The sequence below is a fragment of the Procambarus clarkii genome, chromosome 88 (assembly GCF_040958095.1).
Source record: "Procambarus clarkii isolate CNS0578487 chromosome 88, FALCON_Pclarkii_2.0, whole genome shotgun sequence".
Classification (NCBI taxonomy): domain Eukaryota; kingdom Metazoa; phylum Arthropoda; class Malacostraca; order Decapoda; family Cambaridae; genus Procambarus; species Procambarus clarkii.
In genome coordinates this window covers 11,004,723-11,031,916 of record NC_091237.1, presented here as the reverse complement: position 1 = coordinate 11,031,916, position 27,194 = coordinate 11,004,723, and the positions used below count along the sequence as shown (strand labels likewise).

The following is a 27,194-nucleotide window of genomic DNA, read 5'->3' as shown; positions in this document are numbered from 1 at the left end:
TGGTAGAATGGCAACTGAATTTAAAATAGCTCAGGGGTATGAGAATTTTGTTTTCTGGGCAAAATGCAACAAGCACAGTATATTCACAAGAAATATTTACAAAATCTACTACAGCTTACCAAGACCCACATTTACAAATACAGTACAGTACTGCACTGTACACCCAACCCTTATCACGGGAAAACACATGCAAAATTTCAACCGAAGTAGGCCTGCCATTAAAGGCAATAAATTACAAAATAAATAAATAAAGTATGAAAAAACCATCATAACCACCCTGTAAATGTGTATTTTCAGTTTCTAGCAGCTCTGTGACTTAAACTATTATATTCAAATCTTGCATCCTGAGAGACAGCGTAATGATTCATAAGTAAATTTTCCTTTAATACTTAAAACGTTTCTTGAAATGAAAACCATTATGAATAAATTACAAATCTCATTTTGGCACATTGTCTACACGTTATGATTTACAGAAAACCATTTATCTTCAAATTTTCAAGTCGGGACATATACAGTACAATATGTACTATGTTCACATTCACTGTGAAAAGTTCTGCCCCCCCCCCCCCCCACCAAGTACTGTGCTAGCTCAGGTACTTTTTCTCATGCTCATAAAAGATGGATAAGGATACAAACTACAGTACAGTAGAATCCTTTGCTGATGACACTAAGAATTTTATGACAGGAGGCAATGTAAATGATACAGCAAACCTCCAATCTGATGTTAATCAGGTATTCCAATGGGCAAAAAAAATAGGCAACAGAAAGTAACATGGCATTTAGTGAGGATAAGTTCAAGCTACTGCACCATAGAAAAAAAAAGTCAAAATAGAAACCACAAAAACAGTGAAACCATACTATTAAAGAAAAAACAGTACAGTATAACAAATTTGAAAGTAATCATGTAAGAAGTTCATACTTTTAAAGAACATAATAACATTGCTGTCAACTGAAAAAAAAATAAAAATAAAAAAATTAAAATGAAAGGTTGTACGTCAAGAACCTTTCAAACAAGAGATGCCATACCAATGATACTTTTTAAGATGCTAACTGTTCTCTCAAGGGTGGAATATTGTTGAAAACTAACAGCTCCACTCAAAGCTGGAGAAATTGCTGACTTGGAGATCATGCAGATCTTTCATGGCCAGAATCCACTTCATAAAACAAGATCACTGGGACTGCAGAAGTGAAGAAATAATCTTTATACTGGTACAAGCACCAAAAACTGCAAATATTTCCATCCAGAATTATAATATTCATAAGAATGAATATTTCAACACTTTGTTCAGGTTTTCATACAAGAGAAACCAGGCAAATAAAACCTAAAGAATGCCACCATGAAAGCACCCCAACTCTACATACCAGAGATTTTTTAGCAAGAGGAGAAAAATGCTTAAAAAAACACCAACAGTTAAATGCTAGGACACAAACACATTGCCCCCCCCCCCTCCCCACTATCTAACCGACATATTAACACAAAGTAAAATACCAAGCACTTCCATAAATACAATAACATTGTATTTGCCAACATTCAAGGTATGAAAACATTAAAAAAAAATTCCACTTTATAGCCGACCGCCTCAATGTAGCAAATGCAGCATTTGCAGCGCCTCTCACAAAGTATTACCAAGTTATGGGTACCGACTACAATCTGTTCAGAAGTGACAAGAAACAGGCACCGGGGTGTGGCAAGCCTATACATCAAAGACAGGCACATCTGCACTGAGCTGCTAAACACCACTAATGATAATCAAAGTTCTGATAATCAAAATAGCAATCCTAAATGTTGTTACTGTATTACGTTATTACCCTTTTATACACGTCACCAGAGGCAAATCATCAGCACTTTTAACCCTTGGAAGGTTATGGGCTTAATATTATTAGCCTTTAACACCACCAGGTGCAACAACAAAAAATTACAAATTTTTTTTGTCTTATTTTTTTTGTCTTATAAGTGTTCATTTGTGTTCCCTGACCATGGAGGAAAAAAAATTTGGTAGGCAACATATTTTGGCCACAATAGGGTGAGGAAGTCTGGCAAAATGTAGGCATTGACAGAGCAAGCATCTAAGGTGGTCTGCTCCGCCCAAGCTAACAGACAGGAGTTGCCACAAAGATATTATTACCTAATTATTTCAATGTGATTTTTTTCTTAGTTTTTTTTTTTTTGCTGTAATATTATTCAATAGTGTGTAGTGTGATATATTTATATAATAAAATGTGTGAATCATCGCTATGCTCAAAAGTATGGTGTGCATATTAGCGATTCAATTATGTTCATAAAACAATAAACAAAGAGTTTTGTTGTACTTACACTATGTACACAGTTTATATAAGTATCTGCACGTTATGTTCACCATAACGAACCACTAAGTTGTGCAGGGTGACTGCACCCTGCGTGCTACTTTGAGATAGATCTTTAGTCTCCGTGGTGTAGTGGTAAGACACTCGCCTAGCGTTCCGCAAGCGCTATGTCATAGGTTCGTATCCTGGCCGGGGAGGATTTACTGGGCGCAATTCCTTAACTGTAGCCTCTGTTTAACGCAACAGTAAAATGTGTACTTGGATGAAAAAACGATTCTTCGCGGCAGGGGATCGTATTCCAGGGACCTGCCCGAAACGCTACGCGTACTAGTGGCTGTACAAGAATGTAACAACTCTTGTATATATCTCGAAAAAAAAAAAAAAGTTGGTATGGTAAGCTATAACATCAATGAGTGGCCGCCACACACTAGCCAGCAAAAGTCACCTCATTCCCTCCCTCACTCCCCTCCATATTGTTTTTGCTTTTATTCACTATATACAGATATTATATACTGTACAAGTATCTATGTTTTGTTCACCGTAACTGTACAACTAAGCTGGTATGGTCTTCAAAGAGAGTAGTAGCCAGCCTACACAGGATGACAAGTCATGCAGACGACACCACCACCTTCACCAAAATGGCTACTCCCAACATACTCATTTTGCTGTTATTACACTAATACACACATTATATAAACATATCTACATTTGTGTTCACCATAGCAAACCACATAGCTAGTATGTTGAATCTCAGACAATAAAAGGTAGCCACACAGTCATCAGACAATGCTACAGTACCTGCCTCCATAAAGGAGGAAATAAGACAGAGGCAAAAAATTACAGACCGATAGCACTAACATCGCACATCATAAAAAATTTTGATAAGTGTGCTAAGAAGTAAGATCACAAAATACATGGAATCACAGCATCTCCATAACCCCGGACAACATGATTTCAGAACAGGGCACTCTTGCCTGTCACAGTTGCTGGACCACTATGACATGGCATTAGATGCCATGGAAGACAGACAAAACGCTGATGTAATTTACACAGATTTCACGAAAGCCTTTGACAAATATGACCATGACGTTATTGCACATAAAATGCATTCAAAAGGAATTACCAGAAAAATAGGCAGATGGATCTACACTTTTCTGACTAACAGAACCCAATGTGTAATAGTCAATAAAACAAAATCCGGTCCATCAACCGTGAAGAGCTCAGTCCCCCACGGTACTGTGCTTGCTCCAGTACTTTTTCTCATCCTCATACCGGATATAGATAAGGGCACAATCTATAGTACTGTATCATCCTTTGCAGATGACACTAGGATTTTTATGAGATTAGATAACAGACGACACGGCAAACCTCCAATCAGATGTAAATCAGGTCTTTCTATGGGCTACAGAAAACAATATGGTGTTTAACGAAGTTCCAGCTCATGGGCTGCGGAAAAATAATTAAAATTAAAACGGAAACCACGTACAAAACTCGGTCAAATCATAACATAGAACGAAAAGGCAATGTAAAAGATTTGAGTGTACTCATGTCGGAAGATCTTACCTTCAAAGAACACAATAAAGTAGCCGTCACAACTGCAAGAAAAATGACAGGTTGGATAACAAGAACATTTCACCTTAGAGATGCAATTCCGATAATGATACTTTTCAAGACGCTAGTGCTCTCTAGAGTGGAATACTGCTGCACAATGACAGCCCCTTTCAAAGATGGAGAAATTGCCGATCTGGAGAGCGTGCAGAGATCCTTTACTGCCAAAATCCACTTGGTAAAACATCTAAACTACTGGGACCGACTAAAAAGCCTAAATCTGTATTCTCTTGAGTGCAGGCGGGAGAAATACATAATAATCAATACGTGGAAAATATTGGAGGGGCTGGTCCCAAACCTGCACACAGAAATAACACCAAATGAGACCAGAAGGCATGGCAGGATGTGCAGAATACCCCCGTTGAAAAGCAGAGGTGCAACAGGTACTCTTGAGAGAGAACATCAGCATCAGAGGCCCGAGACAGATCAACACTCTTCCACTGCACATAAGGGGCATAACTGGCCGACCCCTCACAGTGTTCAAGAGAGAACTGGATAAGCACTTCCAAAGCATACCTGATCAACCAGGCTGTGATTCATACGTCAGACTGCGAGCAGCCGCGTCAAACAGCCTGGTTGACCAGTCCAGCAACGAGGAGGCCTGGTCGACAACCGGGCCGCAGGGACGCTAAGCCCCGGAACAACTCCAAAGTAACTCCAAGGTAACTTCCCACCAAGATTACTCCTACCTTACCTACTTTGAGGTTATCTTGTGATAATTTCGGGGCTTAGCATCCCCACAGCCCGGTCCTCAACCAGGCCTCCTGGTTGCTGGACTGGTCAACCAGGCTGTTGGACGTGGTTGCTCACAGCCTGACGTATGAGTCACAGCCTGGTTGATCAGGTATCCTTTGGAGGTGCTTATCAAGTTCTCTCTTGAACACTGTGAGAGGTCGACCAGTTATGCAACTTATGTGTAACGGAAGAGTCTCGGGACTGATGTTGATAGAGTTCTCTTTCATAGTACCTATTGCATTTCTGCTTTTCTACGGTGGTATTCTGCACATCCTGCCATGACTTCTGTTCTCATACCTGCTTGATGGGGTTCTGGGAGTTCTACTTCCCAAGCCCAGCTCGAGGCCATGCTCGACTCGTGAGAGTTTGGTCCACCAGGCTGTTGCTTGGAGCAGGCCCCATACCCACCACAGCCCAGTTGGTCTGGCACTCCTTGAAGAAAACTATCTAGTTTTCTCTTAAAGATGTCCACGGTTGTTCCGACAATATTTCTTATGCTCGCTAGGAGGATGTTGAACAACCGTGGACCTCTGATGTTTATACTGTACAGTGTTCTCTGTGCCTATGGCACCCCTGCTCTTCACTGGTTCCATTCTGCATTTTCTTCCATATCGTTTACTCTAGTACGTATTCACCTAGTTGTGCTTGCTTGGGTTGAGCTCTGCTGTTTCGGCCCGCCTTTCAACTGTCAATCAACTGTTTCTAACTACTACTAGTACTACTACTATTTTTTTTTTGTCACATCATACACACACACACACTCACCCCAGGAAGCAGCCTGTGACAGCTGACTAATTCCCAGGTACCTATTTACTGCTAGGTAACAGGGGCATAGGGTGAAAGAAACTCTGCCCAATGTTTCTCGCCGGTGCCCGGGATCGAACCCGGGACCACAGAATCACATGTCCAGCGTGCTGTCCGCTCGGCCAGCCAGCCCCGTTAATTACTTTACGTTGTTATTTTACTGTGCAGATTTGGGACCTGGCCCTCCAGTATTTCCCATATGTTATGCGGTATTTCTGTGTGGAGGCTTGGGACCAGCCCCTCTAATATTTTCCACCTGTAAATTATTATGTATCTATCCCGCCTGCCCTCAAGAGACTACAGATTTAGGCATTATAGTCGGTCCCAATAGTTTAGATGTTTTACGGAGTGGATTCTAGCAGTAAAGGATCTCTGCACGCTCTCCACACAGGGAAACAGACCTGTGAAGCCAGTTCCAAGTCCTAGAGAAGAATTCAGCAAATTTTATTTCAATAATAAACAAATTAACTGGGGGACTTATAAACCGACACCTCAGAAATAAGCTGGGAAGAATAGCCAGAAAGTGAAAACTTAAATTAATGCCTCAAAAAGTAAACTTGTTAATTGTAGATATATGCTTAAGCCACATACCATCAAGAGATGCAAATTGGAATGGGAACCGTGTTTCCTCTACTGGCAATGAAAACAAATCGCGGAATTACTAACACCCCCACTCTGTTCTAGGAACAACAGACGGCTATATAGAGAAATGAAAAGAATTGAACTAAAGCTGCAATAATCTCAAAATCCAGGAGAGCAAAATGCCATCAGTGAAATAAGAGAGGAATCCAAAATATTTTTTCTTCAACACAATCCTGGAAAAAAAAAAACATCCAGTACTGGGTCCCCAGTGCAAGAAAGAAGAAACTTTCACAGATGACAACAAAGAATTAGTGGAATTCTGAAAACACGGTATGATTGATAGCCCAAAGGAATTCATGAATGTGATGCCAACATCACTGGTGACAGCACCAGTGATTTAAATGTACTGTATTGGCATTGCTGTGGGACCTCTGGATTTGAACAGTCTCATAATCCACCCTGTCATTTTCTTGGCTGCTGCTAATTAGCATGTTAGGAACATGCACCACTTCACAAAGAAGGTAGTAAAGCAAATGCAAAACATTATAGACCAATAGCTCTAACCTCACACATCATAAAAATCTTTGAAAGAGTGCTAAGTAAGATTACAAATCCCATGCAATCACATCATCTGCATAACCCTGGACAACACAGGTTCAGAACAGGGCACTCCTGCCTTTCACAGTTGCTGCATCACTATAACATGACCTTACGTGCCATGGAAGACGAACAAAACGCAAATGAAATATACACAGACTTTGCAAAGGCTTTCGACAAATGTGACTATGGAGTTATTGCGCAGTAGGTAGATGGATCTTCAACTTCCTAACAATAAGAGCACAGTGTATTAGTGAACAGTAAAATCCGGATCATCATCTGTGAAAAGCTCAAGTCCCCCCCAAGGTACCGTACTTGCTTCGATACTTTTTCTCATCCTAATATCAGACAGACAAGGATACAAACTACAGTGGAAGCTTGATTACCGAACGTCCCTCTTTTCAATTTTTTGGGGTTACGAGCTCAATTTCTTCATAAACTTCTAATTGGTTTATAAACTTTACCTCTCTTTATTGATATGTTTATGGGTCAACCAAGTGAGCGGTTCCTGGTGGCACGGGTCGACCGCACTACAGTTTACCAGTGCCTCCCACCTAGTGATGATTGTGCTTGAATTCATTGTAAAGAATTTCATTGTTTTTTCACCTTTTTTTGTTTCTAAACATAAAAGTGTCTTTAATTAATTTAAACAGATTCTTAGCAAGACAAGCAAGCAGCGAGCCCAACCAGGTCCTAGAGGTATGCCTGCTTAATATCTGCTTGATGGGGTTCTGGGAGTTGTTCTACTCCCCAAGCCCAGCCTGAGGCCAGGCTTGACTTGTGAGTTTGGTCCACCAGGCTGTTGCTTGGAGCGACCCGCAGGCCCACATACCACCACAGCCCAGTTGATCCTACCTTGAGGTTACCTTGAGGTGCTTCCGGGGCTTAGCATCCCCGCAGCCCAGTCGTCGACCAGGCCTCCTGGTTGCTGGACTGATCAACCAGGCTGTTGGACGCGGCTGCTCGCAGCTTGACGTATGAGTCACAGCCTGGTTGATCAGGTATCCTTTGGAGGTGCTTATCCAGTTCTTTCTTGAACACTGTGAGGGGTCTGCCAGTTATGCCCCTTATGTGTAGTGCAAGCGTGTTGAACAGTCTCGGGCCTCTGATGTTGATAAGAGTTCCCTCTCTGAGTACCTGTTGCACCTCTGCTTTTCAACGGGGGTATTCTGCACATCCTGCCATGTCTTCTGGTCTCATGGGATGTTATTTCTGTGTGCAGGTTTGGGACCTGCCCCTCAATTATTTTCCACATATAGATTATTATGTATCTCTCCCGCCTGCGCTCAAGGGAATACAGATTTAGGCTCTTTAGTCAGTCCCAGAAGTTTAGATGTTTTACCGAGTGGATTCTAGCAGTAAAGGATCTCTGGTCCAGCACTCCTTGGTGAAAACTATCTAGTTTCAAGAGAAAACTAGATAGTTTTCACCAAGGAGTGTCTAGTAAAGATGTCCATGGTTGTCACGGCAATATTTCTTATATTCGTCGGGGGGATGTTGAATAACGGCGGACCTCTGATGTTTATACAGTGTTCTCTGATTGTGCCTATGTCACCCCTGCTCTTCACTGGTTCTATTCTGCATTTTCTTCCATATCATTCACTCCAGTATGTTGTTATTTTACCGTATAGATTTGGGACCTGGCCCTCCAGTATTTTGTAAGTGTATATTATTTTATATCTTTCGTCGTTTTTCCAGCGAGTACATGTGGAGGGCTTTGATATGATCCCAATAATTTAGGCGCTTTATCGTGTCTATGTATGCCGTATATGTTCTCTGTACTCCTATTTCTGCATCTCTCCTGCGCTGAAGGGGGAAGTGAGTACTGTGCAGTACTCAAGACGGGACAGCACAAGTGATTTGAAGAGATGCAAATCACCATTGTGATGGGATGCCTGGATTTGAAAGTTCTTGTAACCCATCCTATCCATTTTTCTGGCTGACGCAATATTTGCTTGGTTATGCTCCCTGCCTGCAAAACGTAGGAAAGATAGTACCCCAGAAAAGTCATCACTGCCTGATGTATCACTATGATAAGGGAGACCAGGAAGGGTACTCCCCTTCCAAACGCTAACACCTCTCCTCCTCCCCACCCTCCTCACCGTCTTCCATATGCCAACAAGTCATCAATAAAGGTAAACTATAACTTGTACATACTGTAGTACAAAATATTTCTGTGTTATGTATGAAATGTATTTTGAAGTTAATATTTTTGGGAGTGTGGGACGAATTAATTTAATTTACATTATTTGTTATGGGAAAATTTGTTTGTTTGCGAATTTTTGGTTTACGAGCTGTCTCTGGGAACGGATTCGAATAAGGTACCACTGTACAGCACTATCATTTGCAGACAACACTAGGATTTTCGTGCAAGTAGACAATATAGAGGATACGGCAAACCTCCAATCGAATCTAAATCAGGTCTTTCAATGGGCCACAGATGATAATATGATTAATGAAAATGAGTTCCAACTCCTGCGCTATGGAAAAAATTCAAATTTAAAAACGGAGCCATATATAAAACAGAATCAAATCGCACTAGAACGAAAAAGTAATGTAAAGGACCATTGAGTAATCATGTCAGCAGACCTTACCGGTACAGAACACCATAAAGTAGATGTCACGACTGCAAGAAAAATGGCAGGTTGGATAACAAGGACCTTCCAAACAAGGGATGCCATACCAATGATGATACGTTTTAAGACACTAGTGCTCTCTAGAGTGAAATATTGTTGCACTCTAACAGTCACATTCAGAGCCGGAGAAATTGCTGACCTAGAGAGCGTGCAAAGATCCTTTACCACTAGAATCCACGCATTTTAAATCTTAATTACTGGGACCGATTAAAAGCTCTAAATCTGTATTATCTAGAGCACAGGCGAGAGATACATAATAATCTACACGTGGAAGATATTAGAGGAACTGGTTCCAAATCCGAACACAAAAATAACATCACATGAGACCAGTAGACATGGCAGGATGTGCAAAATAACCTTGTTGAAAGCAGAGGTGCAATAAGAATGCTGAGGGAGAACTATCAACAACAAGGGCCCAAGACTTTTTAACACTCTCTCGCTACACGTGAGGAGCATAACAGGTCACCCTCTCAAAGTGTTCAAGAGCAAATTTGACGAACACCTCCAAAGAATACCTATCAACCAGGCTGTGAATCATACATCAGGCTGCAAGCAGCCGTGTCCAACAGCCTGGTTGACCAGACAACCAACTGGGAGGACCAGGCCCCCCCCAAAGTCTCCTAGTCGGAGACCAGGCCATGGGGGCTGTTCATACCCAGAAGCTACACACGGTAGAACAGCACCACAGAGGTGTTGACACTGAACACAAGCAATAGTAACTCCACCAAAGCAGAACAATAACAGTACCTGTATTCACATAAGATGCAAATCGAGATATAACCAAGACAAAAATAAGAGGGCAGAGCAAACCGAAGATAAGTGATGAAGAGGTAAATACTGTAGTGGTAAAAAGAGTGACAGGCCATCTCATACTGTTGCCGCAAAGAATGACCAGATGAAGACCAAAATACCTAAAGCATACCTGGAGGGGGTTTTGTGAGTAGTTTTACTCTCCGAGCGCAGCCTGGGGCTAGGCTTGACTTTAAAGCCCTTATCAAACAAGCTGTTCTTTTGAGCAGCCCGCAGGCCCACATATCCACTACAACCCGGTTGTCCGGCAAGTCTTGCAAGAACGTTTCTAGTTGTAACTTGTAGTAGTCCACCTTTGTTCCACCAATACTGCATTTCTCCTGTCATGTGAATCCCCCTGCATAGCAGTGGACCTGCCTTTTTCCCTCATCTTCAATGCCTCTGCACTGGAAGTCTACCTCTACACCAGCCCAGATGAGTCATCAGTCCTGCCACCTCTCCACCTCTCTGTACCCCCCAGGGCCTGGCACGGCCTGGTATGACTCGCAAGAGGTAGAGGCAAGCCGGGTGCTTCTGCTAACCAGTAGTTTGCCTTCACAAACAAGCAGGCCTTTAACTAGCAGTGGTGCAGCTCAACACAAAGGCACCACTAGCTACAAACGAGCAGTTTGCTAGTTGACCACCTTGCGTTGACAATGGACGAGTCATCACCACCAGACTATATAAAGGGCACCGCCTCTCTGGAAAGCCAGTCTCTCTCTCTCTCTTAGTGCTCTTGATCACCTTGGTCTTTCTCACCCGTCGTCTGCCTTCAGCCTATGTCGTGTGTCTGATGCCACGGTGGTATGGTAACTGTCTTCAGTATATCTTTATGCTTTGTATCCATCAAATTTCTTAGTTTATTTTTGTATTAATTTTCATATTATCTTGTGCACCCTTGCATCACATGATCGCCAAGTGTTTTCGGGTGCCATTTTTGTTCATTAATATTTCAGTAAATTGTTTTAATTATTTATTTGATGATTTTCATTTGTTTCCACCTACGACTTACACACTGAAAGGGCCAATAGCAGCATTTTTTTTTATTTATGTGAGGGAGAGCCATACCATCTTGGTTCAGTATAGCTGCGATACCACAACCCGTCACACTCCGCATCAAAGATGCAAACCCCCCCCACATCCCTTTTGAGTTGCTAAAAAGAAGTTTAGAAAAAAAGTTATCCATACTAGGCGTTATTACAAATATTGTTTTACTTACTGTATCCCATTGTATGCTTGGTTATTTACGTTGTTTATTATCCTATTATATGATTAACCAGATGATGAAATCCTATATATGATTAATCAGATGGTCAGAGCAGTCTTGTGCCTTCATGCTGTTTTTACACTTTGCAACTGGTGGGAAAGTGTTACTACACTACTATAACCTTTAATATTAAGAGATTAAATTAAATCTTTATGAAAATTATTCTCGATTTAAGCTTAATTAACAAATTAATAGTTAATTCATAAGTGTATTGTAATGGAGTGATGTCACAGCCCACAGCTGTGGCATCACAGCTGTGCATCAGCTTGGCTTCTACACCAAACACTACAGTAAACAAATAGGAAACAAAAGTTGTTTCCTATCACATTTTATAAGTTATATAATAATAGTAACTGACACACTTAAAATGAACTTATTATCAGCATTAATTCCAATTTACAGACAGCCTAGAACTTTCAATAATTAAATAATATATATACAGTACACTTTACAGTATGTACTAGAGTTGTCTCCGACTCCGAGATGAGTGAGGAGAGGTGTTGATGCCATACTTCTCATTTCCTGAACACGCCGTGGGGGGGTAAGATTCTTGGCTCAGACGCCAAAATTTGCTGCATATGCCGCCAAAATTTATTAATCTCTGTTTGGGAAGGCAGTAGAATTTCTCTGCCTCACACTTTTGTAAGTGATGCCTAACAGTTTAGTACTCTTTAGCTTGGCCAAGTTTGATGTCCATGTACTAGTACATAGGGTCAGGGGTGGTTGAGCAGTGGTTATGCTGTTAACAACTATGCTCCCAAGCCTTTCTAGTTCAAATTGGAGTGAATAATAATTGAGGTTACAGTATCTTTTATTTTTATTTTTTTAGGTTATGCCTCTGTTATAAGTTTGAGATACCATCGCACATGCTCTGGATATAAATGTTGATGCTGCAAGTACTTCTGATGCTGGTAAAGTTGCAAGACAGGGACCATCAGGTGTGAGGCGTCCTCTATTTCCTTTGACACCTCAAGACGACAACTCATCTGACTCGGAACATGAAACGGATCCTAGTACCAGTCGTCGTCGTCCTAAGAAAAACCCACGTATTGTTGATTCAGAACATCGTCTCGACAAGAAGTTGGCCCATACCATCGCTCTCCTGGCAAAACGTCGAAAGTGTCGTGTTTGCTAAAAGTCAGGAAAAATAACGGACGCTAAGTATCAGTGCAAAACGTGTGGAGTTGCACTGTGTCCGACACCCTGCTACACAAAATACCACCGCAAGAGGGTATTTTGGGTGGAAAAGAATTAATGCCTCTGCACACATTCACTCCACCTATGAAACATCTGTTGGGCAACTTCAAGAACATTTTCCTGAAGCAGGTGGAGTGGATCACAAAATGCTCAACTTATTGTTCACCATCATCATTCCGTAGGTAAGTACAAACACTTTGTATAAGTTTTTATAAATATATTACGCTTTGTAATTTGTTATTGGTATTGCTTATATATATTGCTGTTGTAATTGCTTATATTCATATTTCCATTTAGAGCATTTTATTGCGAATAATTTGATACCACAATGAACAATGTAGCACAAAAACTTCTGTTAGCAAACTGTGTGCGTTTGTCGGGTGTATGGGTGTAGCGGGTGTGGCAATGAGTGTGGTCTAGCGGGTAAGGTTTTAGCGACTTTAGGGGTCGTTGCGGGCGATGCATGCCCATGTTGTCTACTTTATATGCATATTTCTGTGTAGGGAATTTTATTGCGCTCACAGTGATAGAAAAATGAACGATGTCGAACAAGTTTGGACTTGATAAACCTGAAAAGAGTAGCAACATGTTCGTGCTGTTTGGCGCGCACGGCTAACAATTGATTTAGTTTTTTATTTGGTGCCGGCATCATGCTAGCTTTGGTGACATGTTATACATATGTTCCTCTAGAACATTTTACTGAGAACACATTGATACCAAAATGAAACACGTACATCAAAAATTAAGGTCAGAAACATGAAAAGAGTATACATTTTTCAGTAGGGTTGTAGACGATGTGCCGTTGGGCGTGCGGTAACGGGTAACACTTGAGCAACTTCTCACGGTCTTACGGGTGGGGCGCACCCATGATTTGTACTTTACTTGCATATGTCCGTGTAGGGAATTTTATTGTGATCACAGTGATACCAAAATTAACGATGTAGAACAATTCTAGAGTTGACAAACCTGAAAAGAGCATAAACATTTCATCGCTGTTTGGCGCTCACAGCTAACAATCGCCATAGTTTTTTTATTGGGTGTGGGGTCTCACGTCGGCTTTAGTGAAATTTTATAGATATTCCTCTAGAGCATTCTCTTGCGAACAAATTGATACCAAAATTAAATACATACATGGAAAATTAAGGTGAGAACACCGAAAAGAGTATACACATTTCAGTGTCACCCGAAATGAACGGCGCACGAGGGGAAAGTTACACAGGGTACTGCCGGGAGCGTGATAGTGTTAAGTTAGATGTATGAGAATCCAAAGAAACTCACGGATAATACAGTGATAATATGGATAGTCCATATACAGTGGATCTAGTGGATACAGTCCACTAGAATCGGCAACAAAAATTTTTCCCACAACTGGCGACTAGCTGTGGTCTCGACTCTTAACAAATCCAACTTTACAAAACCTAAGAGTCCCTGAACCCCACACGAATAGGGACATGCCAATATGCATCCTTCAGGTCCAGGGACACCTACCTACCTACCTTGTGGCAATTCTGAGGATCAATGTCCCTGATCAAGAGACCAGGCCTCCTTGTTGATGGTCTGGTTAACCAGGCTGTTGGATGTGGCTGCTCACAGCCTGACATACGAATCACAAATAATCTCCAAATTATCAGGCTGTGATTATTTGGAGGCATTTATCGAGTTCTCTTGAACACCCTGAGAGGCCAGCCAGTTATGTGTAGGAGTGTGTTGAAAAGTCTTCAGCCACTGATGTTGATAGAGTTCTCTCCTCAAAGTACCTATTGCACCTCTGCTTTTCAACGGTGGTATTCTGCACATCCTGCCATGCCTCCTGGTCTCATATGGTGTTATTTCTGTGTGCAGTTTTGGGACCAGCCCCTCTACTATTTTCCATGTGTAAATTATTATGCATCTCTCCTGCCTGTATCCAAGAGAAGACAGATTTAGGCATTTCAGTCGGTCCCAATAGTTTAAATGTTTTACTGAGTGGATTCTAGTAGTCAGAGACTACTGGATTCCCACACCCCAGAGGTTGTATGAACTGTATGAACCTTCACTTGTACAAATAGGTCCAATACTGGCAATGGCTTTTTTTTGCTTTTGATTTAGCATATGTGAATAAATATTTTGGGTTATTCTTTATTTCTTGAATTGCTTTCTGTTCTAGTTGGCTTTCTTCAATCTGATATGAATGCTTCAGTCTCTGCTCGATTTCTTCAAACTCTCTGATTAAAATATTCCTTCTTTGTAAGGAAGTCGTGTCTGCTTAAGCATGTCCGCTATTTTTGTTACCTTCTTTTGTAGTGTCAACTGCGTTCTCTTTCTACATTGGACCTTTTTCTGGCTTTCCTCAAATGAACATGTTTCAGACAGACTTTATATGCTTACGGTCAGTTTTTCTATGCCTTGTGTAGGATTTGTATTACAGTACAGTACTGTACTTAGAACAGTGTCCCATTGAATATTTGTATGTTCCCTGTTTATTTTCTCCCAGTCTATCCTTTTATTATTAAAATTGAATTTACTGAGTAACCCCTCTTGCTTGATCATTGTTTTAGGTCTATTCTGAGTACTGATGGTAGTTTGCATTTCAATGAGCTTGTGATCCGAGTATGTGGTATCTGAGATCGTAATGTCCCTGATTATGTCTTCATTGTTTGTGAAAACAAGATCTAGAATATTTTGTTCCTAGTTGGCTCTGATATCTGCTGGTTGAGTGAAAATTTGTCACAGAGTCTAAGCAGCTCTCTAATTTGTATTGGTTATGTCCAGATAGATATCCTGGTATAATATTATTGTTTGTAATTCTCCATCTAAGACTAGACAGGTTGAAGTCACCTAGGAAAATATCAGGTATTGGGTTTGCCAAATTATCAAGGTTATTCTCTATTTTGTTCATCTGTTCTGTGAATTCATTAGTCGTTCCATCTGGCAGTTTGTATATTAGAATAACTAAGTTTATTTTCTCTATTTTTACTCCCAGTACCTCTACCACATCATTTGTAGTTAAGGAGCCCCAAGCAAACAAGGTCTACCATAATATACAGACCCACTCCTCCATGTGACCACTTACCCAATCACACCTGTATAGATTATATACTGGTATCCAGATCTCACTGTCCACTCAGTGAGGAAGCCATTGATGAACGGTATTTTATTTTTTTGCTCTTGTTTTTAGTTGTATGTTGGTAAAGATGAATGAGGTTACTCTATTTGGGGTAATTTGATTGAGAGACTATTTTGGCAGGTCCATTACGCGTGAGAATATCAAGTTTATTCTGACCAGTGCCGATTGTTGTAGGGTTGCTGCCCTTCATAGTTTTAGCTCTGTTGTGGTGTGTAATTGTATCCGTGTTTCTGGTATGCAAGTGGGTCCGTCATCCAGTTCCATGCATTTTCTATGTTCTCTCATTTTGAAATCTCTTTTGTCTTGGTATAAAAAATTATTTGAGTTTCTTCCAAATCCATTATCTTGCTTGCTACTCTGTAAGTAGCATTCCGTGCCTTTCACACGAAAGTATGGGCAACTTAGGTCATAGCATTTTCTATCCTCGAGTGATGTTTTTCATATGCCAGGATGGAAAAACCTACATGTTGACCAGACCACACACTAGAAGTTGAAGGGATGACGACGTTTCCGAAACCTAAACCGAAAAACCTACATGATCCAAAGCGACACTTTCCTTTCCCAAGCATATTTAAACATTTCTGGAGATGATGGTAACTGTATTCTAGCCCCTTCATATTTCCAGAATGTCTATATGTCAGCAAATGTGTTATACTCAAATTGAATGTCCGTTGAGACATAACCAATCACAGGCAAGTAGGCCTCTGACGTCATGCCAGACAGAAGTCACCAGCCATGCTCCCAGCAGCCTCAGTTCTCCCGACAGACTCAGAGTAGGTGGACCTCGGCTGGCCAGATATACACCTTGTTGTCTCAGTCAATAAATATACAGAAGTGCCTACTGTGTCTACATTCAACCCCGCAAGGCAACGAATAAATGCCCTTTACATAGAATTTGCATATGTCTGTCCTTCTGGTCTGAGTATCAGGGCCTGTTGTAGTAGATACCGAGCTGTCAGTGCTCTGTGTTACACTTTCTAGTCTACTGTCATCTGTATTCGTGCATACTGAATCAAAATTTACAACTTCCTGAATTTCTGTTTCAGTTTCCTCCCTGTCTATAGCCTCAGCTCCTGGTCTATTATTATTATTATTTGTTTCCCCACTCTTCCTGGATGTCTGGTAGGCTTTCAATTAATTAATTTTTTCAGTCACGAGTCATGGTATCTAGAAGGTTTTTTAGTATATTCTACATTGGCAAGTCATTGTTGTATACCCAGAGTAAATGGCCAGTTTTCAGGCCGATGGTGTTGCTCATTTCTGTACAAGCCGAATGAAATCTATTCTTACATATATAACGTTCAATTCCCATCGTCTTTGTTTTTAAGGTTTTGTTGCAGTTACCATAAATTAGTTTGTTCACTGCCATTTTGCCTTATTTGCTGTTTGTCTGTGCTTGGAATGGAGCTATCTCACAGTTGCCAGTGTTCTATATTTTGCATGAATGTCAAGCTCTTGTACTTACCAAATTTTGTAATTGTGTAGTATTTTATTATTCAATATACAAGACCAATTTGTCTGTTCTCTTTATCGCAAACACTACCTAGCTGCATGTTCCAGGGTATACTGTACAGGTATATGGCAACCTGGAGTTTAGCGGATGTCTACACTTCCCTGGCTGTTCCCTGGGTCACTGTCACCAATAGTGTGGAGGTGTCAGTTTCATATTTAATGATTTTAGTATTTAGTACACTGTCCTCAATATTTTACTATTTATAATATTACAGTATATGTATTACAGTATTTAAATTTATATGCTTAACACTTATGTGCAGGTACTTATTGTTATGTGCCTGGTGCACAGGCACAGTGCCTGGAAAAAATAAGCTCAGTAGCACTAGAAATATGCTCAAACAGCATACCCCTAAGAAAAGAGAGGAAGAGATGCAGATTGGAATGAGAACGTCGATCCCTCGATTAGCGAAGAAAACGAATCGCGGAACAACTTGAGTCACACTCATCTCAAGAACGGCGAAGAAGGTTGGGTAGAGAAACAAACAATTGAACTAAAGCTACAAGAATCATACAAAACCCAGGAGAGGCAGAGAGCAAAAGGCCATCAGTGAAAGAGAGAGAAATCCAAAATACTTTTTCTCCTTTGCAAAATGAAGATAAAAAATCACATCTAGTATCGAGCCCCTGCGAAAGGGAGATAGAACTTTCACTGATGACAACAAAGAAATGAGCAAGATACTGAAGAAGCAGTATGACTGTTTTCAGAGAGCCATTAAACACACTAAAGATTGATAACCCAAATGAATTTTTCATGGATATGATACCAACATCAAATCATGTATCAGACGTCACCCTATCCCCCACTGGATTTTGAAGAAGCCATAAACAGTATGCCTATGCACTCTGCACCAGTTCCTGATTCTTGGAACTCCATATTCATCAAGAACTGTAAAAAAAAAAAAAAAACACTATCACACCCCCTTCACATTCTTTGGAGACAAAGCCAAGATACTGGCATTATCCATACTAAAAGCAGCAGAGATAGCACCACTCCATGGAGGAGGAAATAACGCAGACAAAAAATTACAGACCGATAGCACTAACATCGCACATCATAAAAATCTTTGAGTGCTAAGAAGTAAAATCACAAAATACTGTAGATGGAATCACATCATCTCCACAACCCCGGACAACATGGTTTCAGAACAGGGTGCTCTTGCCTGTCACAGTTCCTGGACCACTATGACATGGCATTAGATGCCATGGAAGAAACAAAACGCTGATGTAATTTACACAGATTTCGCAGAAGCCTTTGACAAATGTGACCATGGTGTTATTGCACATAAAATACGTTCAAAAGGAATTACCGGAAAAATAGGCAGATGGATCTACAATTTCCTGACTAACAGAACCCAATGTGTAATAGTCAATAAAATAAAATCCGGTCCATCAACCTTGAAGATCTCAGTCCCCCAGGGTACTGTGCTTGCTCCAGTTACTGTACTTTCTCATCCTCATATTGGACATAGACAAGGACGCAATCTGTAGTACTGTATCATCCTTTGCAGATGACACTAGGATTTTCACGAGAGTACACGTAAGGGGCATAACTGGCCGACCCGTCACAGTGTTCGAGAGAGAACTGGATAAGCACCTCCAAAGGATACCTGATCAACCAGGCTGTGACTCATACGTCAGGCTGCGAGCAGCCGCATCTAACAGCCTGGTTGATCAGTCCAGCAACCAGGAGGCCTGGTCAACGACCGGGCCGCGGGGACACTAAGCCCCGGAAGCACCTCAAGGTAACCTCAAGGTAGGTAGACAACATAGAGGACACGGCAAACCTCCATTCAAACTTAAATCAGGTCTTTCTATGGGCTACAGAAAATAATATGGTGTTTAACGAAGATAAGTTCCAGCTCATGCACTATGGAAAAAATGAAAATATAAAAACGGAAACCACGTACAAAACTCGGTCAAATTGTAACACAGAACGAAAAGCCAATGTAAAGGATCTGGGTGTACTCATGTTGGAAAGCCCTTACCTTCAAAGAACACAATAAAGTAGCTGTCACAACTGCAAGAAAAATGATAGGTTGGATAACAAGAACCTTTCACACTAGAGTTGCTATACCGACGATACTTTTCAAGACGCTAGTGCTTTCTAGAGTCGAGTACTGCTGCACAATGACAGCCCCTTTTAAAGCTGGAGAAATTGCTGACCTGGAGAGTGTACAGATCCTTTACTGCTAGAATCCACTCAGCAAAACATCTAAACTACTGGGACCAACTAGAGCTTAAATCTGAATTTTCTTGAGTGCAGGTGGGAGAGATGCATAATAGTTTATACGTGGAAAATATTTGAAGGGCTGGTCCCAAACCTGCACACAGAAATATCACACGAGACCAGGAGGCATGGCAGCATGTGCAGAATACTCTCATTGAAAAGCAGAGGTGCAACAGGTACTCAGAGAGAACTCTTATCAACATCAGAGGCCCGAGACTGTTTAACACTCTTCCACTACACATAAGGGGCATAACTGGCTGACCCCTCACAGTGTTCAAGAGAGAACTGGATATGCACCTCCAAAGGATACTTGATCAACCAGGCTGCGATTCGTACATCAGGCTGCGAGCAGCTGCGTCCAACAGATTGGTTGACCAGTCCAGCAACCAGGAGGCCTGGTCAACGTGGGACGCTAAGCCCCGGAAGCACCTCAAGGTATGTAGAGGAGGTACTCCCAAATCAACTGTTGTTGACCGTAACCTTCACCCAGGTTTCTGGGTGGATGTGTCCTGTTGCCACTTCTTTGTTCTTAAACTATTAATGACTTATTGGCTGTATCAATTACCATAAGGAATTTTTTGCTTACTTTCTGGCTTGCTCTGTTGACTTACTCTTATTTATTTTTAGATTGACATTCCCATACTGTATTACAGTATGAATACACAGTATATTCTCACCGAGGACGACCCAAACCCTGGTCCCCTCATGGCTAGTGTACACACATTCAAGGGTGTTGCCTTATTTTGCCACACTTATACATTCTCTTATCCTCTCAAGGTGTTCAATCATTTTCAACCTGATCACTTTTCTTGAGCACTTTACTTGGAATACTTGTGTAGTGGCTCATCTAATTTAGCACCACCTGATTGTCCCCATTTTCTTTATACATAATATGAAATGTTTGTTTTTATCAAGAATTCTGGGATATTTCCAGTCTAGTGCTGTATTGAAAATTTTAGTTAACAAGTGACAATGTGCCTCTGCAACTTCCTTCAGTAGCGATTGTGATAAGTCTGATCCTATTTATTTGTTACATCACGTTCTCTCTTTTTTTTTTTTACTTCCTTTATAATTACCATTTCATCCACACAGTTTCTTTTGTACTTTCTTTCCCCACCCTGGTATCCACGTTGGTTCTTTTGTAAAGTCCTCCAGAAGTGTTTTATCAAGTTTTCCCCCCTTCCCCCGGATGGCAGCATGTTGCAATAGTGTGGTGGCAGCGCGTTGCAGTGGCAAATGGAGAGAGTTTGATAATTACCTCCAAAAGTTGTGTGATCAACCAAGCTGTGATCAGTACATCAAGACTGTGAGAAGCATCTAATGGCCTGATTCTCCAGATCATCATCCAGAGGCCTGGTCTCTGACCAGGCCTCGGGGACATTACATTCTCAGAACCAACACCAGGAAGTTGAAGGGAAAGGCTTGTTAATTATCATAGTGTGTTTACAGCAAGCCTATGCACTACTACAATACAGTAGTTTTATAATAGGCAGTAGGCTGCAAAACAATATTTATAAACAAGAAACAAATTTTAAGCCATTCTTGACCCTTAAATCCGAGATAATGATCACATGCAGAGCGGGGTTTTTTTCCAATAACCAAGTATGATATGAAGAACTTGTAACTTAAAATATCAAGCATCTACCTCTTGTTTTATTGGAAAGTCAAACAATGGAAAATCAGAATAAAAATACAATATAATTATAGATACAAGAGTGCCTGTGCCTCCCTCTGCCCCCCCCCTCTACCTGGATGGGGTTCTGGGATTTGTTTTAGTTCCCAAACCTGGCCTAGGGCCATGGTGGACTTTTAAGAGCTTGGGCCAACAGGCTGTTGCTTGGAGCAGCCCATAGCCCACATATTCACCAGCTCAGTTGGTCTGGCACTTCCTGCAGAAAGCTATCCAGCTTTTTCTTTAAGGCTTCCAATTTTATTCCAGCAACATTTCTTATAGTTGCTAGTATAACTATGGACCTCTAATGTTCAGACAGTGTTCTCTGAATGTGCCTTAACTACCTTTACTCTTCACTGGTTCTATTTTGCATTTCCTTTCATAGTGTTCCCTCCAGTATGTTGGTCCACAGTTATTCATTCTCTCAGCGAGCATAACAAATATTGCCAAAACAAAAATGGACGTCTTTAAGAGAAAACTGGATAGTTTTCTTCAAAAAGTGCTGGACGAACCGGGCTGTAATGGAATGTACCCTGTTGCCACTCCAAGCAACAGCCTATTGGATCAAGCTCTCACAGGTCGAGACTGGCTTCGGGAGTAGTAGAACTCCCAGAACCCCATCAGGTATAATCAAGGTACAGTACATGGATTGGAGAAATAACTCGGTCCACCCTGGACCATAGCATTATCACAACTAGATAATGGTCCAGGACTGACCAAAAGTGTCAATTCTCCATTTTGTGATGTGGTTTAGTCATATCTGCTTGATGGGTTTCTGGGAGTAGTTCTACTCCCCAAGCCTGGCCTGAGGCCAGGCTTGACTTAACACTTTCGTGCTATCTGGACGCGCCGGCGCGTCCGGTTTCGTCTAACGTAAACGCATAGTGGACATAAAGTTATGTCTTCTTTTAAAATATTTGTATAAAATTCAATTTTAATCCGATTTCATTGGGGTTTGTTTCAAACGACGCGCCATGAAGTTCTCTTTCTCACCACTAGGCCGCCTGGCGCGTCGGCCTACCCGGTCACGTGACGGGCCCATTGTTTTCGTGTCACGTGTCGTGAGTCGATCATGCTCCCCTCGCGCGCCAAACTCGAGCATTTTTACCCGTTTCCGTGTGGATTATACCCAATTACTTCATCAAAAATGGATCAAGGTCAAGGCCCAAGCACTTCTACGCCCAAGGAAGCCTCCAGGTCATCGAGAGTGGACAAAATAACCCAAATTTTTAAGAAGTGGAACGGAGTGAAGCTCACACCAACGAAAATTCCAGGCCTTGTGGAGGATTTATCAGAAGCTGAAGGTGATGTAGAGGTATTGGAGGAAGATTTTGGAACCCACAACGATTATAGTGTACCTAGAGCTAGAGGGAATGATACGGCAACGAGTGATGAGGAGACTGAGGCCCTCACCGAGGAAGAGGAGGCACCGCGACCCCCTCCTCCTCCTCCATCTCGGCGCACACGTGGTGCATCTAGGCTACCTAGAAAAGTAGCTACCAGACATGTTACTCGTCGTAGGAACACACGACAAATTGCGCCAAGTGATTCTGAAAGTATAAGTGATGAGGAAAGTGATGAGGATTCATTCGAGCCTGCTGAAAGGCGTACACGTACAGTACGTACTCGGCAGGATGGGGCTGGTGAGGGCTGGAGTCGTAGCAATACTTCTCCAGTTGTTGATGATTTTACTGGAAATCCTGGACTGAAAATTCCCAAGCCTACTAGTGCACTGGCTTATATTCAATTGTTCATCACGCGTGCCCTCCTTGAGTTCTTTACCGTTGAAACAAATTTGTACGCCTCGCAGTTATTCCGGATGGCCAATGAAAATGTATCAGATATTTGGACCCCAGTGAAGGTGAGTGAAATGGCGCGATTCCTAGGACTGTTCATATTGATGGGCATAATTAGGCTCCCAACTATGAGGATGTATTGGCAAACAGCAAAGCCATGGCATGCTCGTTTCTTCAGCTTGTTCATGCCGTCCAGACGATTCCAGCATATAAACCAGTTTTTCCACACATTCAATACCAATGCAGTGCCCGTGAACAATCGTGATAAGTTGATAAAAGTGAGACCAGTGATGGATTACTTGAAAGAGAGGTTTGCTTAAGTTTACATCCCCAAGAAAGAGTTGTGTTTGGATGAGGGTACAATGGCATGGCGAGGCCGACTATCCTTCAAAGTGTACAATCCAAACAAACCAGACAAGTATGGTGTGAAACTTTATATGCTTGCTGAATCTGTCTCTGGGTACATATATGACTTTGACGTATACTCGGGTATTGGTAAGACGATAGTGGATACAGTAACGGGGTTGATGCAGCCTTTAGTGAACCAGGGTTACCATTTGTACATGGATAATTACTACAACTCGGTTACCCTGACAGAAACATTGAGAGAACTTGGGGTGTACACATGTGGCACAATTAGAATGCTACGTGGCGCCCCAAAGGTATTGCAAGCTCTAGCCAAGGGTAAACTTCCACTGGATACCACAGTATACCGCCGCAAAGATAATACCTTCATTCTCCTGTGGAAAGACAAGCGAGTGGTTTCAATCATTACCAACATCCACAATGCAGACACTCAGCGAGTTCAGCGAAGGAAGCGAATTCGCAACCGAGACGGAACAAGTGGAATACAACAGGTAACAGTGAACAAACCGACTGCAATTTGCGAGTACAATAAGTTCATGAAAGGTGTGGACCACTTCGATCAAATGGTTAAATATTACCATTTTACCAGGAAAACTCACAAGTGGACCAAAAAGATTACCTTTTATTTCCTGCAAATGGCATTGCATAATGCCTATGTTTTGTACAAATACAACACAACTGATTGAAAAAAGCTAACATTGCTACAGTTCCACGAAGTGGCAATCTGGGCCCTATTGCACTGGGACACAGAGGAGTGGCCTAAAACATCATCATCATCTCAACACTTGCGGCACGCTCCAGACATAAATGATGACACAGCTCCTGCCAATGCTGACGCCATGCCAACTCCCGGACCATCTGGTGTGAGGCGGCCTTTGTTCACTACACCACCTCAAGATGAAGCAGACAACGAATCTGAACCCGACATGTCTGCCACACTGCCAGTTGACGAAACTGTTTTGTCAGATGAATCTGACTCTCCTGCAACTCCTGTTACACCTCCAGCGAGAGGACCTGGCCACCCTATTGTTGATCCAGAAAATCGCATGAACTACAAACTGAAACATGAACTTTACAGACTGCCCAAACGTCTCAAGTGTCATGCATGCGCACGGTCCGGTAAAAGGAAGGACACGAACTATGGATGCAAGACCTGTGGTGTTGCACTCTGTGTTGTTCCCTGCTACACCAATTACCACCGGAAACAGGTGTATTGGGTGGTGAAGAAGTAACCACCCGCAACAGCTTCACTCCACCTACAAACCATCTGTTGAGCAACTTCAGGAATGAAGAACCTGAAGAAGGTGGAGTGAAGAACAAATGCTCAACTTACTGTTCCACAACCAGCCTTCCCTTGGTAAGTACACCTATTTGGTCCAAGTTTGTGTAGTATAATTTAGCTCATAGAACATTCTATTGTGAAAACATTGCCACAAAAATGAATGACATACATACAATAATAATATCAGAACAGTGAAATAAGTATAAACTTTCAAAGCAACGTTTCGCGCGTGTGTCGTCCGGTCACCGTTACCGGGTAACAGTGCGCCCACTTCCCACACTCTTGCGGGTGGGCCGGGACCATTATTCTACGATTATATTCATATTGCCGTGTTGGGAATTTTATTGGGAGTCCATTGATACCAAAATTAAGGCTGTAGGACAATTGTAGAGGTGATGATAATCCCAAGAGTAAAAACATTTTGTTGCTGTTGAGCGCTCACGGCGACTCATCTTCGTAGTTATTTATTTCATGCTGGTATCTCTATAGCTTTCGTGACTTTTTTTACTGATGTTCTTCTAGAGAATTTTATTGTGAACACGTTGGTACCAAAATGAAATACGTAGCATGAAAACTAAGGTCAGAAAAGTAAAAAGAGTATACACATTTTTGTTTTTACGCTTAAGCGATAAAAACGCCGCGCGCACATATGGTTGGCTGAGTGACCTTCGCCGAGAGCGCGAAAGTGTTAAGAGAGCTTGATTTTTTCACTAGGCTTTAGGAGCGGCCCTCAGGCCCATCACAGCCCGGTTGGGCCAGCACTCCTTGGAGAAAATTATCTAGTTTTCTCTTGAAAATGTCCACAGTTGTTCCGGCAATATTTCTTATACTCACTGGGAGGATGTTGAATAACCGTGGACCTCTGATGTTTACACAATGTTCTCTGTGCCCATGGCATCCCAGGCTCTTCACTGGTCCTATTCAGCATTTTCTTCCATATTGTTCACTCCAGTATGTTAATTTTACTGTGTAGATTTGGGACCTGGCCCTCCAGTATCTTCTACGTGCATATTACTGTATTTGATATCTCTCCCGTCTCCTTTCTAGCGAGTACATTTGGAGAGCTTTGAGACGATCCCAATAATTTAGGTGCTTTATTGTATCAATGTATGCCGTATATGTTCTCTGTATTCCCTCTATTTCAGCAATCTCTCCTGCTCTGATGGGGAAAGTGAGCACTGAGCAGTACATTACTCAAGCCGGGACAGCACAAGTGATTTGAATCGTACAACCATTGTGATGGGATCCCTGGATTTGAAAGTTCTCATAATCCATCCTATCCTTTTTCTGGCTGACCCAATATTTGCTTGGTTATGCTCCCTAAATGTTAGGTTGTCAGACATCATTATTCCAAATCATCATAGTGAAAATAGTGAAAATAATGTTTCCAAGCTTCAAAACAAATCCAACATGAAGGATCTACCTCAATTAGAAGCAGATATAATTTTTTGTTACTTTTAAGCAAATAGTGCATTTATCACATTAGCAACTCTGTGTATGAATGCAGTACTGTATCACAAATCATGAGGGATAAAATTTTTGCATCTGTGTTACTTCATGATTGGTGGCCAAATATTAGTTTAATACTTGTAACTTTACCCAAATTTGTCCATGACTAATCACTTAAAAAAAATGTAATTTTCCATATACTGTAATTAGTGCTATAATTCTATACAAGCAACATAAAATATACTTATACTGGTACTAAAATGAAGTAGGGTAAAGCCCCCAGTCCCTGGACACAAAGTTGCCAACTTTCTCAGTGGAATAAAATTAATGAGTACTGTACAGTACTTCATTGGGTTGCATTGGGAGCTCGATAGAGCTCCTCAGCACAAGGTAGTGAAGCACTGGTAAGCAATTATAGACCAGCTGCATTAACATCACACGCAATGAAAGTGTTTGATAGTGTGATTAGGAGTAAAATTTCCAGATTTATGGAAAATTATGAACTTCACAACCCAGAACAACAAGGATTTTGAGTGGGATCTTGTTTGTCAGTTAATCAACCACCATGACAAAATCACAGAAGCCTTAGAAGAAAAACAAAATGCAGTTGTTGTATACACAGCCTTTGCAAAGGCATTCAACAAATTTGACAACGGAGTGACAGCCCATAAAATGAAATAAATAGGAATACTGGGTAAAGTGGGGCATTGGATTTTCAACTGTCAAATGGAATGCAGAGAGTGATGGTCAATCAATTATGATCGAGCACAAGTGCAGTGAAAAGCTCTGTACCCCTGGGCACAGTCCTGCTTGATACCTGCTTGATGGGGGCTTCTGGGAGTTCTTCAACTCCCCCAAGGCCAGGCTTGACTTGTGCCAGTCCTTGCACTGCTACTATTTCTCATTCTTATCTTGGATATAGACAAAAATACTAGCCATAGCTTCATGTCATCATTTGCAGACGATACAAAAATAAGCATGAAAATTTCCTCTGCAGAAGACGCTGAAAAACTACAAACCGGTATAAATATATTCGATAGGGCAACTGAAAATAACTATGGTTTAACGGTAATAAGTTCCAGGTACGGTACTTAGGCATGGTGGAAACTAGAACTTAAATGGAAATACAGGGTACAGAATACAATCACACTCACAAAAGTTAAGAAACATGTAAATGATCTGAGAATTATGATGTCTGGCAATCTGACATTTAGTGAATATAATGAAGGAAATATAGTGGCGGCCAGGAAAAATGATAGGAT

The 27,194-nt window shown here is 41.5% G+C and overlaps 1 protein-coding gene across 11 annotated transcripts in view; it reads right to left on the bottom strand.

Annotated features, from left to right (window-relative positions):
* mask (multiple ankyrin repeats single KH domain) overlaps nucleotides 1-27,194 on the bottom strand; it is a 110,638-nt gene that overhangs the window by 69,847 nt on the left and 13,597 nt on the right. The gene's annotated exons all lie outside the window — the stretch shown is intronic.